Source organism: Lissotriton vulgaris, chromosome 3_2 (assembly GCF_964263255.1).
Source record: "Lissotriton vulgaris chromosome 3_2, aLisVul1.2, whole genome shotgun sequence".
In the NCBI taxonomy this organism is placed as follows: Eukaryota; Metazoa; Chordata; class Amphibia; order Caudata; family Salamandridae; genus Lissotriton; species Lissotriton vulgaris.
This window is the reverse complement of record NC_141690.1, coordinates 172,656,377-172,672,752: the sequence shown is the minus strand read 5'-3', so window position 1 is coordinate 172,672,752 and position 16,376 is coordinate 172,656,377.

Sequence of the window (16,376 nt, the reverse complement as noted above, 5' to 3'; positions counted from 1 at the left end):
CGCCTACAGGAATGCACAGGAGTAGGTGCAGAATCCTAGAGGGTGGAATGTGGGGACACTCGAGCTGACACTTGACTGTGAGGAGGCGGTTGTACCATGCCCTCCTCCTGACTGTCAGTGTGAAGGGTCTTGAGATTGGAATAAAGGTCGCATAAGAAGCATCCACATCATGTGTCCAGTCATGATTAACGTAAGAATTATGGCAACCCGGACAAACCTGACACAAAGAACCACGTCATTGTATCATCCTGAGGGAAATTCAAATGTGAAACACTTTAACAGGGCCATCAAAGGCACAAATAAATTGTCCAACAGTAATGGCATACCATGGGAGGAAGAAGTGAGGAAAACAGTGGCAGTGTACAGGTTCACAAAATGTTCTAACACAGGTCATAGTCCTTTTGAATTGATGAGAAGGCGGCCGGTCCGAACCATGGACAACGTGGATTGGTTAAAAACCACTAGAATGGTTGATTGATCAGTGGATGAGGTGAAGAAGTGTATGGAGCAAAGACTCGAAAAGTACAAAATGAGTCACGACTCCTCTAATGGGGGAAAAAAGAGTGGACCTTAAAATAGGGGACTTAGTCAAGGTAAAAAAAGGACGGATGGTACGAAAAGGGGATAGTAGATTTTCAGAACCCTTAAAGGTGGTCATGGTTTTGTGCAACACCGCTCCATTAAGTGATGTCAAGGAGTGACACTCAAAAAGATTATCTCTTTCTAGGGGTAGTGAGCAGAAGTTTGATTACAGGCGCCAGTCGTATGACTGAGTGGATGATTTTTACTCAGATAACTCCTAGTGTGGAAGCACGTGTAGTGGCCCAGGTCCAAATGGTGCACACAGAGATTTGAGAGTACAGGATGGTGTGCGTGACTTGAGCACGGGTACAACAACTGAAGAGCACACGGTTGAGGATCAACGGGGTGATGGTGATAGTGGTGCTGATGCTAGTGCTGCCATTGATACCTTGACCCCGATAAACGTACCTCAGCCTACTGTGTCCAGATACGACAGAGTATGTGTGAAGCCTAAACTTTTGGATAATTTTTTACTTCAGTTTAGGCTTTTTTGGTCTTTGTTGCTCATTTGTCTTCCTTCTTATAATGTCTTTAGTTCCTGGTCTTGATTGTCTTCTATGGGTTGCATTTTCATGCACTGTCATGTTTCCTTACTTTAGGAAGGAGGGATGTGTTGGGTTGTTCTCATGTTCATGTGGGTGAGTATTCTATTGTGTGACCGCGCCTCGCTTACTGGAATTCACAGGCGTAGATGCGAATCCTGGAGGGTGGAATGTGGAGACACTCGTGCTGGTACTTGTCTGCGAGGAACCGGTGTACCATGCCCCTCCGCCTGACTGTCTCAAAAGTGAGTAGTGTCTACTGCACCAAAATATTATTTACATTGAAGCAGAACCAAGAAGCGTGCATAGTAAAGTCATAAAGCAATCGAAGATCACAGGAAATCACATCATGCAAGGGCTGCGCTCATGAAGGATCATAATGGCGCCCACACAGAGTTAAAGTCTGATGGCTGAAGAAAGAGCAACATTAGCCCCCTTTGGCGTAGTATGCACTTCAGGCAGACCCAAGGGAATGAAAAATGAGACTACGACTCACAGCAGTAATGCTCATGCAGACTGTGGGCAGGACATGGTGAGGGTCTGCCTGTTGAGGGGAGCGCACAGCAAAATAAATACGGCCTTTGGAAATCCATTAATAGCGTGAGAAATAAATAAAACAAATTACATTGCGCACACTGTATCGCCATTTGGCGTTGCAGCGTGCGCAATGAAATTCGTTTTATTTATATAGTTATGTACTTACCTCGGTTCGGCCGTATACCGGAGTTCACTACCTCCCACCCTGCACCTACCCCGCCGCGCCCCACCACCCCGCAGCACTTCCTCCAGGAGCCGCTACTGAATGAAGTGCTTGCAGATCACGGAGAAAGCACAACGGGTCCAGGTTGATTCAGGGTAGTGCAATTGAGCTTTTTATGTACTGTAAAACAGCTTCAGTTTCATTTTGGTCTTGTCTAGAAACTGCTTAAGTGTTTTGTCGGCATATTAAAAAATCATGTAATCGTATAATACATGCATACCTTTTCGTTCAGCCCTCTTCTTCATCCTCTGATATGTTCAACAGTCACTTATCTTCTGCCCACCACATAACGGAGAATTCGTTTAGTGCACAAGTGCGCAGCCAACAAAAAAGCAGACAATTTATTTGAGTTTTTTTACATTTATTTTTGATGGGTTAGTTTTACTTTGTTTTGCAAATATTAAAAGCAACATGTTCCTTTAAAAAAAAAAGTTTTACCCTTTTAATGCATGTTGCATATGTTTACACAAATAATAATTATAAAAATATTGCAGCAAATTAAGAGCAGTGTTAATCTGAGAGCAAGACTTCATAATTTGTTTTCCTTCAGGTGACACTCATCAACACATCCTAAAGCAAACACTTAATCACCTATTTCACTAAACACATGCAATCATAGGGTTCCTTTACCCTGTTCCTGATACCCAAACGTGTACCACAAACCAAAAAACCTGTATTTAAACCCTTAACATTTGCCCCTATACCCTATGCACTATACCATTTACCCATAGCCCCTTAAAACATGAACTCCAGCCCCAAAACCCCAACCATGACTCTTAAAAGCCAGCACCATGCCATGAAACACAACACCACTAAACAGAAACCTTTAACCAATAATATTTAGGGCAATATTTAAAGTTGGCAGATGGGATACTCCATTAGAAATGTAGCAGATGCCCATCCACCCACCTACTACAAGTGTAATATAACCTATGTAACTTGTAACAATGCAGAAGAGAAATCAGTCACATTTTGACAGAGTATGCTGTCTGAGAAACCCTGAAGATGCTAAGGAAGATCTTCAAATGGCTCCTAAGTATTACTAAACAAATATTGTCCCTCACACCCGAGTTAACAGCAAGGTTGCCTATGATAACACTCCCTAAGCCAACCAACTCAATAGAAGACTACAAACCACCCAGAACTCAGTATCTAGACTCATTCTCAACTTACATCACACCACACCTCAGGAAACGACAATGACTCCCAATACACAAACATGCTCAATTTGAAAGCCTCATAAACACGTTCAAGGCACTACAAAACTCAGGCTCGACCTACCTGAACAGTCATATGTTCTTGTACCAACCACCCAGACACATCTTCGCCGTAGGACTCCTACTAGCACAAATCCCACACATACACAGAACCAGATCTGGAGGATGGCCATTCTCTTTTGTTGCTCCTAAAGCATGGAACGACCTTCCACTGCACATCAGAAGTTCCTGCTCTCTTCGTGAATTCTGCAAGAAGCTAAAGCCTTTCAATTAACAAGCCTACCATAGGCAGGGCCAGGCACACACACCTGCTCCGTGTCAGGATAGCCTCACAGGTGATAATGCACTTTATAAACAAATATAGCAAACAGTCAGATTGAAAATATGAGCCACAGCTCACATCAGGCTCATTGGTTCAGCTTTTAAGGAGGTCCTTGCCTGGATTTAGAGTTCCCCATCTGAATTTCAAAAAAATGAATTTGATCTACCTTATTGCCAATTGTTCTCAGATCTTGAGAACAGGTCTCCAGAGACCACATCCACTTAAAGTGCATTTTGTAGGGGTTTTCTATCACAAGAACGCTGGGCCATATTATCAAGATAGGGCGATACATTATCACCGCTTTTATCGGCAGGGAACTTGCTCTAAAGCGGCGATAATGGGCTTGATAATATGCCCTTGTGAATTCTCATAGAAGCCCAGGTTCTGGTGGCCCCCTGTCCCAATGTTTCAGTTTACTCCATCCAGCAGGTTGCAGTTTATATGAGGTGTGCTTCACCTACAGTTAACTGTACATCAGCGTTCTAAAGACCGACAGTCTTCTCCAAGAGATCTAAACACCACAGCTTCCAGTTACACAAAGCCTCTTATAGGCAAATGTTTTAATTAGGTGGTCTTGTTTAGCCTCCCCAGGCATTAAAGAACTGTTTGTATTTGCTCTCTAGTTTCTAAATTGAGAACCAGGAAGATATGGTGTGCATGATTGTTTAGAAAACTATTCACTGTGCCGTTGGATAATAAAACTACCCACAGATAAAATAATCCTTACCTTGGCGTCCCATCATTTATAGGTAATGATTCCTAACAAGTATTTAGACATGGGCATTCCAAATCTAACAGGGAACTTGTGGGTGACAATATGGTAGGAGGCTTCCTGAAATGAAAAGTGTATTCTCTGTAAGGTTTGCCTTCACAGTGAAATGACTTACTACAAGGACATTCCTCATATCAGTGTGAAATGAACAAGCCGGCCCTCACGTTGTTCCTATGACACATGAAATCATAAGCATGGCTCTTATCCAAAAACTGCTCCCAGTAGGGGATATTAACACTAGGCCTGTGGAAAATTCCAATTGCGCTGACAACATTTGCTAAATTCCTAAATGTTGTGTTACATGAAAATTGCATAATGTTTTTTTTTCACCCAAGCATGTGTCTTGCGTTAAAAAGTCACCATAGATGTCAATTGGTGACTGGATTGCATAGAAAACGTTTTGCAGAAAGACATTTTCTATTCGAACCAGGGTCCTGTCGGTACCTCGCAAGTCTTTTTATGCGAGGTGTGCTTTCAGCTGTAAAATTAAAAGTAAGATAAGATACAGGCAAGTCACATTCCAATACAAAAGCATACATTTGGGAAATTATAAGGGATTTTCACAAGCATACATTATGCAATTACATCCTACCTAGTTCATACCTCTTGCAAGAGGAGCTTATCCCTCAATTACACCGCCCCTCTTGCTGCCTTTTGTCAAAAGAAAGTTTTTTACTACTGCAGCAGGCAGTATTTACTGATGCATATTATATATGACTATTAGGCGTCCTGCAGGTCGAGGAAAGCTATAATTCTGCTAAATTCTTGTCTAATTGAAAATCACATTCAGTCTTAGCTTCTGATAACTTCTCTGTTAAAAGTCATGTACGCTGTGCATACTAAATTACTCAAAGTCAAAATAGTGAGGGTACTAAATAGCGAAAAAAACTGGTAAGTAAGTCAAGCTTTCCTATACCTAGATCCACATATATGTATTTACGTGGTACATATATCTGCAAAGCACATATATAAAGGGAGTGAGGAACAGTAAATCTATAATCTCTGTCTGCATTTACCTTTCTATATTTGGTCTCTTGATATTCTGTCCTTGATATTCTTCTTTGTCAATGTACTTCATCTCGGTATGCAATCATCCAATCCAAAATGTTAACCTTTTTGCAGTCTATTTTTTAACACAATTTGTACTTATGCTGTTATATTCATCTCATTCTCCAACACCATCACTTTAACTTTATTTCTTATTTGACAAATGGAGCTGCAGATTGAAAATGACCTGACTGCATAATGTGGCTCACTATGCAACAGAGACCCATTTAAGACTAAGATAATTATATAATTTGCTGTATTGTCAAATAGCTGCACTTATATTAAACTATGTATGGCTATTACACAATTATAGTAGGCCTGGGAAAATGTAAATTATGCCTGAGTAATTAGAGGAATTTCAGCATTTTGGAATAACGGAAATTACACGGTTATGCCAGCTTGTGGAATTAAGAGTAATTTGGGGCAAAAATACTGCTGCAGGAGCCAGTGGTGGTGGAACAATTTTTAGAGTGGGGGTGCTGCCAGCAGGGTTGCATCACTGAAGTCATAGAAGTTGTGATAATTCCAAGTGTCATATAGAAAAACATAACAAATAAGCCACACCCATTCAACAAAAGAGTGATAAGGGACAGCCACAAACACATGACTCTCAGCTGCATCTTCATTCGTATGCATAATGATGGGTCTTCCGGGGCAGAGTGAAGAGGAGCAACTGACACTTACATTTACTGACTGACTGACACTTACACTTCAATAGGTGGTATCCTGCCCTCACACAAAGCAAGCACTGATCAACCCCTCAGGGTTATCCTGGCAGACAGGACTGGGCTGAAAAGGGACCTTTGCACTTCAAAGACCAGCCTTTGATGTCACATCCACTTCAAAGGCACTTTTGGGTATAAGTACTGGGTCTCAGACCCAATCTGACAACACATTTGGACCTGTAACCAGACACACATCTGCAAATCTAGATCTACATCTGTAAATTGCCAGAAGGACTGATGTGCTTCCAGGAGGGGGCTCTACTCTGCTAATTGCTCTGCTGTGTTGGCCTGGTGCTTGCTGATTGCTGTGCTTCAGCAGTGATTGTCACTTTGCTACCTACCTTGTTCTGCTGGTCTGCTGCTGGCTCCCTCATGCTGTACTGAACTCAAAGTGCTCTCCAAGGGTTTGTTGGCATTGGGCCTGACCAGGGAACTCTGCTCCGTACGCGGAGTTTTCCGCACTTTGCAGAGCTCACCACTTGGGTGGATTTTCTACTTCGGGTAGTGTTAGAAAAGAGATTTCTGGTTGGGTGACATATACCTAAGCCAGGCAGAAACCACCACTCTAGCCCTGGAAAGGGAGTTACACACTAAGATAACCCCTGCTCATCCCCTTGGTAGCTTGGCAGAGCAGTCAATGTGTAAAGCATATGCGCAACACACTAACACAGCAGCACACCACAAAAGAAACTCCACACAAAGTTATATGAAAATAGCCTTTGTATTATCCATAAAACACATCAGAACATACCACATATATATACTGTGCCACCAGGAATTTACAGGGATTGTATACACCAATAGGCCAATCGGGTCACTGGCATTACCATCTTTATCACAGTTAGGTTGGGCAACCAGTAACTACTGGTAAGAGTGCTTAGCACAAAGCATCAGGCACAAACCAAATAATGGCACTTATCATAGTACAACATGCATACACATAATTAGCAACAGTGCACCAAAGTAAATTCTTACAGTAATGTACGTTTGCTAAACACCTCATGCCCAACGTACACCCGGTATATATTACTTGCACATTAGCCCACAGACTTCCTATAGCACCGCAGGGCATAACGCGTTTGATATGCTCGTAATCCGCAGTCACCTTAATAACCTACTTGTAAGGGGTGAACACATCCCTACAAGCGCCCCACAATCAGCGCGACACCTGCGCTCTCCTTTAGAATACTGTTCTGACCGACTTTTTCGGCCCTCTTTGGAGGGAGAATGATGGAAGATGACTCCAGCCTATTACCCTTCTAGTACAGGGATTAGAACTATAAACAGGACTTATCGATAAGGCACAGTAGTGCATTTTCGTACCCTTTTCCTTAGATCAGGGCTTATAAACTTAAGTTAGGGGATAGATTCATTAGTATTAGTGATGATCCGTCCTTTTGCAAGAGTGTTAGTATACCTTCTATGGAGTTATGCTTATTTCGGGCCTTGTAGGCCTCAAACGGGAGAGACTCCATCTTGCTTTCTGCCCGGCAGCTTGAGAGGCTTTCTAGGCCAAGTGTAATGTTTTAGTTTCGAAGTGTTGTTCGCTTGGAGAGAACCGGCTCAGGCTGGCCCTTATCGAAAGACTGTATTTTTCTCCACTCCGAAGACACAACTTCAGGCCGGCCGGCTGGGAACGTGTCCTTGGTACGGGGAGGTACAAGAATTTGGTGGGCGGCAGGTTACTGGCCGTAACTTTCCATGAAGGGACAGGCTTCCATATTAGCGAAAGTGTTAGGCAATGAGTCAGTCAGTCTGTAGGCGGCAGCTAGCCGTTAGCATCTATGCCATTAATTATTTCCAGGCAGACAGTCGCCATTTTGAAGTCTGAGAAAGATCATGAAACTGAGACTCTCTGAGAAAGACTGAAGGAGAAGGAGAAGTAGCGCAGAGCGATCAGAGACAGAGAGAGACAGCAGCTAATAACGAGAGAGGTTCCAGTGACTTGGAGGGAAGCAGAGGAGACCGAGCATAGCAGTGCAGACGTGTACTCGTGACTGCTAAGGTGTGATTCCGAGACGAGCCAAGACACAGACGAGAAGGGAACCTAGATGACTGCCGAACCCCGACTTCACGTTAATAAGGTGACCTCTGCCCTTTCCCCTATAGTGTGCACATTCTAACCTTTCACTTTTCTTTGCAGAATATACATTATCGTATAGTATTGTGTTTATAATCATTGTAATAAAATACCCCAGTTCTTAGTGAACCGACATGTGCCTTGTATTCTTGTTCAATCAGGGTAACCTGGTCTTCTAGTCAGACATTGTTTGCATGAACGGATGTGAAATCCCGGTCAGGTAAGAGGTGACTGAACAGCGAGGGAGAGAGGGAACGTTTGATGCCAAGAGCAGAAGGTACATATATCAATTTGGAAAGCCGTTCTAACTCTTATTATTGTAGTATCATCCCGAGTAGACAATGAGAGATTTCTTCCACAGGTGTTCATAGGAAAGTGATCGTTGTTGGTACGCGGCGTTAATGAGAGCACCGGGGGGATACGGTGTATAGGTCCGCCGGATTGTGGACCGTGTTGTAAGTGAGTGAGCACCGGGAGGACACGGTGTGTAGGTCCGCCGGATTGTGGACCGGATGAGAGAGAGAGCACTGGGACTGCAGCCCTGTGTGTAGACACGCCGGATTGCGTGTCGAGTGAGCACTGAGGGAGATCAGTGTGTAAGGGTACATAATCATACCTGCCCCAGGGTAGAGTAGTCTGGGCCTAAGTGGCCGCGAGACTAGTTGGTATGAATAGGAGATTGTAGAAAACCTATGCATGTTTATTGCTATTTTCCCCATCCTTAGGTACGAGATGTACATACATATATCTATACCCATTGTAAATACGTTCTAAGGAGGGAGGTGATTACGTTCCGACTGGGTTAGAGGGGCTTCTAGGAGCTGATTCCATCTGGTCCGAAAATCCGGTCGTTACAAATACCTGGTGTTCTTTTTATAGACTTTTGAGCCACATGCCCGCCTATATCACAAAAGGTGATAATTCTTGTCCCCGGGGGTCTCTGTTGAGGTCTCACCCCATTCAGGGGTACAATGCCACAAGCAAAGGGGCGGATGTGCAGCTTGCCCGGTCTCTGGAGAAGCATGATAGTACCCCAGATTTGCAGCTGCCACAAGCGGCGCGATGCAGCTGCTGGCCAGCCAAATACGTGGAGACCTCTCTGGGTCTTGTGCACTCAATTTGGGGTTAGTTGCTGTAATGCTTCCAAGAGGAAGCGCAATGGCCTTAGGGCAGGAAGACCTCACTTGGTCCCCCAGAAAGCCAACTCCACCAACGATAGCTGTCTGGACTCACCCTCACTCCGGGCAAGCCAGAATTCCAGGGCGGTCTCCAGAATATGGAGTAAAAGCTTTGTCTGCTTTCCTTCTCTGCTGGGCAGCTCATGGCCATAGGCCCTGCCCACAACCAGGCAACAACCGCCTGACTTCTGTTTCCTCGACCACCCCGCCTGCACAGCAACCCGGGATGGCAGTTGAGGTCCTGACCTCCTTCCCGTGGCCACAGGAGCCCACGAGGCTCTGGCTCAGTCTCTCCTGCCGGATCCACCCACAACCAGGCAAAATCACAGCCTGGCCTCTAGTTGTAGTGGCAAGGAGCCACGACTTCCTCCTGTAACCAAAATGCAGGCTAGACACCCAACCGAACATTGTATCTGTGGCATCTCCTGCCGCACTCTTAGTGAGTGAGCCCCCATCTCGGGCATTGTCACCAATTTCGAACCCCACCACGTGCCTGTGGAGTGTAGATCAAAGGAGCCATGGCAGTAGTGGCCCACACCCCAGGCCGATCAGTGTTTCAGCACATGTTGGCCAGTGGCAATAGAAAGCACTAAGTCTGTCTCCCACCTGAAGTCTAACCTTTTTTTACGATCGGTGTAAATTCGATATTATTCATTATAAATAACAGTGAATGTTGGGAGCAATTAGCACATGGAGTGATATAGTTTAGGTCCAAATTGACCATCTATGTAGTAAAATACAAATCAGACATTGTTATGGTGCTTGTAGTTTTAAAATTATATATATATGTGGTTTTTAAACAAACTTTTTGTTTCAAACAAATATTTGATGGAGTGAAAAGACAAAATGGAAACTATATCTTCCTCTCCTCATTTACACGTAGGTTGAAACAAAGCTGGTTGTGTAATTATAAAAAAATTGAAGAAATCTGGCACTCGTCGACGGATTGATGCAAGTACCCCACACATAATTGATTACAAATGGGACTGCATCTCACTGACGTAAATGGTAAGCAACCAACCCTTATGAGGGCCTTTTTAGATAAATCCCATAAAATGTATGTGTTCTGGTGACCCATTCTGTTATTGGTTTTCCTTTAGAAAATCAGTCAGAAAGCATTTATGCTCTTTTTAACCAAATCTGTGCAAGATAAGTGATACAGTGGCTCTTACGGACAAGAGAAACTTCTTTGATGATTATTGATATAAGGTATGCATCAATAACAAACCTTTTTGTTTAAAAACTGTAGACTCACTAGTGAGACAAACTAAGAATGGCTTTTCTGTGTTTTAGTCTCATCATAAAGACCATTGCATGAATTAGGAGGGTCATCCCCCACAAATTGTGTGATTTAAACATAATTTAATGTAAAACAAGGTATGTACTGATATTGATAGTCTCATTTAGAGATTAGTACCTGGTGAACTAAGGAGGCTTCGTTAACGAAATTATGCAATGACCGAATGAAATGACGTGTGACTTGTAAATTAATGAGACAACACTATTCACAATAACCAGGCAAATTGAATTTAATATATTTGCTGGTACCATAGAGGTCACCTTAGCTCCATGTGAGGGGTGAATTACTTTTCTTTGGAATTCAGAAAGAGCAATGTAATTAAAAATCATGCTGATTAGACTGGGAGATAACAATAGCATACACAAAGGTCACTTGCAAACTAAATATGTAATTTGTACAATATTTAGTGCATTGTTTGAACAATGGTAGTTCTTTAAGAAGCTACCTGGCCAAGTGTCAGATGATTGGATGTCTTATTAGAAATAAACTTTTCAAGTAGATGGGGCACATGACAAGAGAAAATGTTTGTTAGGAACAGCATTTTAGAATGTATAGGATTACTAATTTGTGCAAAGTGTCTTAACTGCACTTGTCACTACCTAGACCTGATGAAAACTCTTTTATTACCTAGATCTGATGAAACGTTTAGTCCTGAAGAAGGTGGAACTATTAAAGAAATCACCGAAACGCTGCGTCAACTTTTTAGAAAGTTTTTATCTCTAATCTCGTAGGGATCAGATTGTAACCCAGATTCGGAGGAAGATATAGACATCCACTAAAGGAAGATGTATTTTGACTGTGATTATTGATCAATGAGTTTAATAAAATGCTTTTAATGATATCTGCTTTTATATTTGTTTTAAATTTATAACTTTGAGTTTCATATAATTGTGGTAAGATCAAGTGTAATAATTTCACATTATACAATAGTTGTTGGTTAAGAAAATTGCCCTATTTATTGAAAAATAGGTACACATATAAGCATACTTGGTCCAGGGTAAAAGTTTTTTGCCCCCCTTTCAGAATTTAGTATACGGACTCTTTGTGTTTTTGCTTCTCTGTATCCCGTCCCTTTGTTTTAGCACTGGGGTAACTCCATTTTTTTCTGAAGACCAAACAGGGAGCAGGCAGTGCTTTTTCCAGTAATCACCATTGGCAGAGCACTAGGGGATTTCCCAGAGTGGCGCTATCCACCAAACTTCACTGCGCTCACCAATTGCTGCTTTAAATGGACCCAGACCCAGGCCATTCACACAGCCCTAGATAATCCCTGTGCCAGAGAACAGGGCACAGGCAGGCCAGCACTCAGGGCCCCTTAGCAGGAGGCAGTCCTTAGGCGGTTCCTCCTGGCAGTCCAGCAGCCCGCCGGCCATGAGTTCCAAGTAAGCATCAGTTCATTTCTCATGGGGTCATAGCCCCAATATTTATATACCGCAAAGTCTTTGTTCTGCTCTGGTACAGGGCCCTGGATCCAGTTAAAATCAGTCTGGGGGCACTTGTCAAGTGCGCAACACTCCCCATTGTAAGTGTATTCCCTGTCCCCAGACACAACACACGAGGGCGAAGCCTTCATTGTGGAAGGTAGTCACAGATGCAGGTGCTACTCTGCACTCAAATCCAAAAGCAGGCCAGACCTATTCAGTCTAGTGCTGACTCACTTAGTGTCATGACACTGTCTTTCCAAGCCCATGACGAGCCTAGAACACCCTTCGAGAAAACCCACCCCTATCCCGTGCAACCTGCACTCCTGTACCTAAAAGGAAGAAAGGGGGTTAGTATGTAAGGAAAACCGGTTACTGTGAACTATGTCATTATGGTTATCAATATGTCATTGGTAAAGGTTCACTGTTCACGTTTTTATGCATGTTTCAAGCTCTTATACGTTTTTCATGTAGTATTCCATGTTGTCAAATCCCAGGGAAAAAGACGCGCTTGTATTGCAGCAAAGAAAAGGAAAAAAAAGACGCGCTTTAAAAATGACACGCATCTTTTTGGTGCGCGATGCAAAATGATTCGGTGCTCCGTTCTCGGAGTGCTCGGCAGGTTTGGGCGTGGCACGCTGCCATTCCCCGACGTCCCAGGGTGTGGCTAGACTATAAAAGCCACACCCAGGGTTCCAGAAGACGCTTGGTCTTCGGAGCATCGTGGAAGCAACACCTGCGTTCGAGAGCTCGCGTACATCGTCGAAGGCCCGAGTCAGAGTCAGCCAACCTCCAGGAATTATCGGATACCTCAGAATAAAAAGCTAAGTACATTTTTCTCATCAAGGCGCCCAACGCTAGGATTCAAGAGACTTTGTTTTAGGATTCAAGAGACTTTGTTTTGGACATTGGCAAATAATATTTAATGGTGTTTTCCAGCATATTCTTTTGTGAACCACAAGTCAAAGACTAATTAGAACTTGAATGTATATGGTTATTTTCAAGGTATTCTTTTGTGAAGCAAGTCAAAGACTAACTCGAACATTAATGTTTATAATGTTTGAAAACCTAGGTGGTACATGTTAAAACAAATGTATAGATAATATTTATCCTCACAGAATTTTCTGAAGTTTCAGCCGGAATCTCAATGGTTTTAATAGTGAACTAAACTATTAATCTTTACGGAAAAAGTCGTGTTTAAACCTACCAAGCAGGGAAAGGAAGTGAGTAGAATTTATTCTAAGGCATTTTACAGATAAAAGAAAAGGTTTAAGGAAAGTGCAAATAAGTGTTGTTTCTCTCCATAGCATTTTCAAAACCTAATCTGGGGGCGGACAAGTCAACCACCTTCTACTGAAAACCTCAACCCTTGCGCACACCACGACGACGACATCCTGGACGCGAAGACTTATCGAGTAGTTCGCAGGTAGGAGACTGCTTCCTCAAAAGTCAAGGAAGAGTTAGAGGAGTAGAATAGGAGATTAAAGTGCTTAGGATTCTTGCTAAAATATATGTTCTTGTATATATTTTCAGGTCGACTACTAGACAACAAGTAGCGTCAGATCCGGCCTCTCTCCCTGACTGCTACCCATCATCCTAGTGTGTTAATAAGAATCACTGGCTGAAAAGGTAGGGTTTTGGGGGATTGGTCCATAGCGTCTCTGCAAAACCGATCAAGCACCTTACAGGTAAGGTTGGTGTTCAGCTCAGGTAAGAGTGCTTGATCATATCTGACAGAAGACCAAGCCCACGGCAAAGTTTTGCCCAGACGCTATGGATGAATCTCCTCAAATCACGTTGCAGGATTTAGCTACAGTACTATTAGAAATCAGGGCAGAAAATGTAGAATTAAGGAAGGATTTAACGGCTATTCAGAATAAAATTACACCAAGTCCTCAGACCTGGACCTTTACTTCAGATAAAAAATCTTATATGAAACCACCAATCTTTCAGCCAACCATGCATACTCTGTATAGTGGGGAAGCTAATTCTAATACGTCAGGTAATCCTCAAATTCAGGTGGTTACTCCAGTTTCTATACCATTAGCACCACCTGAGAGGTTCTATGGGGATTGTAACAAGTTCACCATTTTCTTAAATCAGTGTCAGTTACATTTTGTGGCGAAACCTACAGCATTTCCCGATGACTCTTCTAAGGTGGCATTCATCTTGTCCTATTTGGGCGGAGATGCTGCATTATGGTCCGTACCTTATGTAGAAAGGAATGATCCCATGTTAACTGATTTTAGAAGATTTAAAAGAGCAATGAAGAAATTGTTTGCAAAACATGTATTTGTGCAATCTGCAGATCATGAACTGCTGAATTTAAAGCAGGGGTCTTCAGATCTTCTACATTATATTTCAATCTTTAACAGGCTGGTTATTGAAGCAGAGTGGCCTGAGGAGAAAAGAGTTTCATTGTTTTATCGTGGGTTACGTGATGATTTAAAGGATATGATAACACAAATTTTAGATCCACCTACAGATTGCGAGGAATTCATAGATCTGGTTGTTAAATTAAATCACAGAATTTCTGAAAGGAAAGGCGAGAGGGGGAAAACAGACTTTAGAATGATGATCTTTAAAGAAAAAGGGAATGTAAGAGCAGAGTCTTCCCCTTCTAAACTTGATCCAGTTGAGCCAATGCAAATAGGCACAGTTAGAGGACCCCTCACTAAGGATGAGAGAGAGAAGCGCCGAAAACTGAACCAATGTATGTACTGTGGGAAAACCGGGCATTTTATAAAAGATTGTCCCACACGTCCTGTAAGGCCTAAGACCAAAATGCCTGAAGTTGCAACAATACAACAGTCGGAAAACTAGCTCTCTCGGTAGATACAGAGGTCAATCTACCGAGTCCGTCTATCACTTTGGCCTCCTTAACTCCAACTGCCTCTCATTGTCACCTGAGTATGCGTATTCTTCTTCAGTCTCAACTGAATAAGGAACGGTCCTGGTCCATAGATGCCTTAATTGATTCCGGAGCAACTGGAAATTTCATTGACACTAAATTATTTCAGAAGTTAGGTCTAGAACAAATAGTTAAGGATTCACCAGAAGTAGTTAGGGCTGTGGACGGAAAGGAACTCACGTCAGGACTCATACAATACCATACTGAAATTTTAAACATGACTTGTGCAGAAAAACACACAGAGGAAATAACTTTTGACATAATTGATGCACCTCAATTCGGTTTGATTCTGGGGATTCCATGGCTAGTTTTACATAATCCTTATATAGATTGGACTAACAGGAGTATTTTATTCAAGTCCGATTACTGTCATGCTAAGTGTTTCAAACAATTCCCAGGTTCGGAATTGTTAATCCAAGGATATGACTTTCCAAAAAGATCCAAGAGTGTTCTAGTGGTTGCTGGGGTACCTGAAGAATATCAAGACTTGTTGGATGTATTTGACAAGAAAAAGGCAGAGACATTGCCTCCTCATAGAGACTTTGACTGTCAAATAGACCTGGTCCCAGGGGCATCCTTGCCCTGTAGTCGTATTTACGCTTTAACAGAGAAAGAAAATGAACATCTACGTAATTATTTGGATGAGTACTTGGCCAATGGGTTCATCCGACATTCTAAGTCTCCGGTCTCTTCTCCTCTCTTCTTTATCCCAAAAAAGGGAGGAGAATTGCGCACCTGCATCGACTATCGAGCCATCAACAATGTGACGGTAAAGAATCGATATCCCTTACCTTTGATTCCGACCTTACTTGATCAAATCAAAGATGCCACCATTTATACGAAACTGGATCTGCGAGGCGCATATCATTTGGTGCGAGTTCGAGAGGGCGATGAATGGAAAACAGCCTTCAGAACTAAATTTGGTTTATATGAATACCAGGTGATGCCCTTCGGACTTTGCAATGCACCAGCGGCGTTCCAGTTTTTTATAAATGAGGTGCTGAGAGATTTTTTGGATATTTGCTGTATTGTCTACATTGATGATATCCTAATTTATTCAAAAAACAAAACTGAGCATGTAAAGCAAGTACGAGCCATTCTTCAACAGCTTTTACAAAATTCTTTGTTTGTCAAACTTGAAAAAAGTTTGTTCCACGTGACCACAGTGGACTTCCTGGGGTATATCCTTAGTCCAGCTGGAATTGAAATGGACCCAAAGAAAGTCAAGGCAATAATTGAATGGCCCAGTCCCTCTTCAGTAAAGCAGATACAGAGTTTTCTGGGTTTTGCGAATTTCTATAGGCGATTTATTAAGGATTTTTCTCAAAAAGTTACGCCTATCACAAAATTGTTACGCAAGAACACAAAATTTGATTGGACTTCAGAAAGTGAACAGGCTTTTCAAGATCTTAAAGATCTATTTGTGACAGCCCCAGTGTTAAAGCACCCTGACCCCTCCCAGCCGTTCATAGTAGAAGCTGATGCTTCACAATTTGCCATAGGAGGGATTTTATCTCAG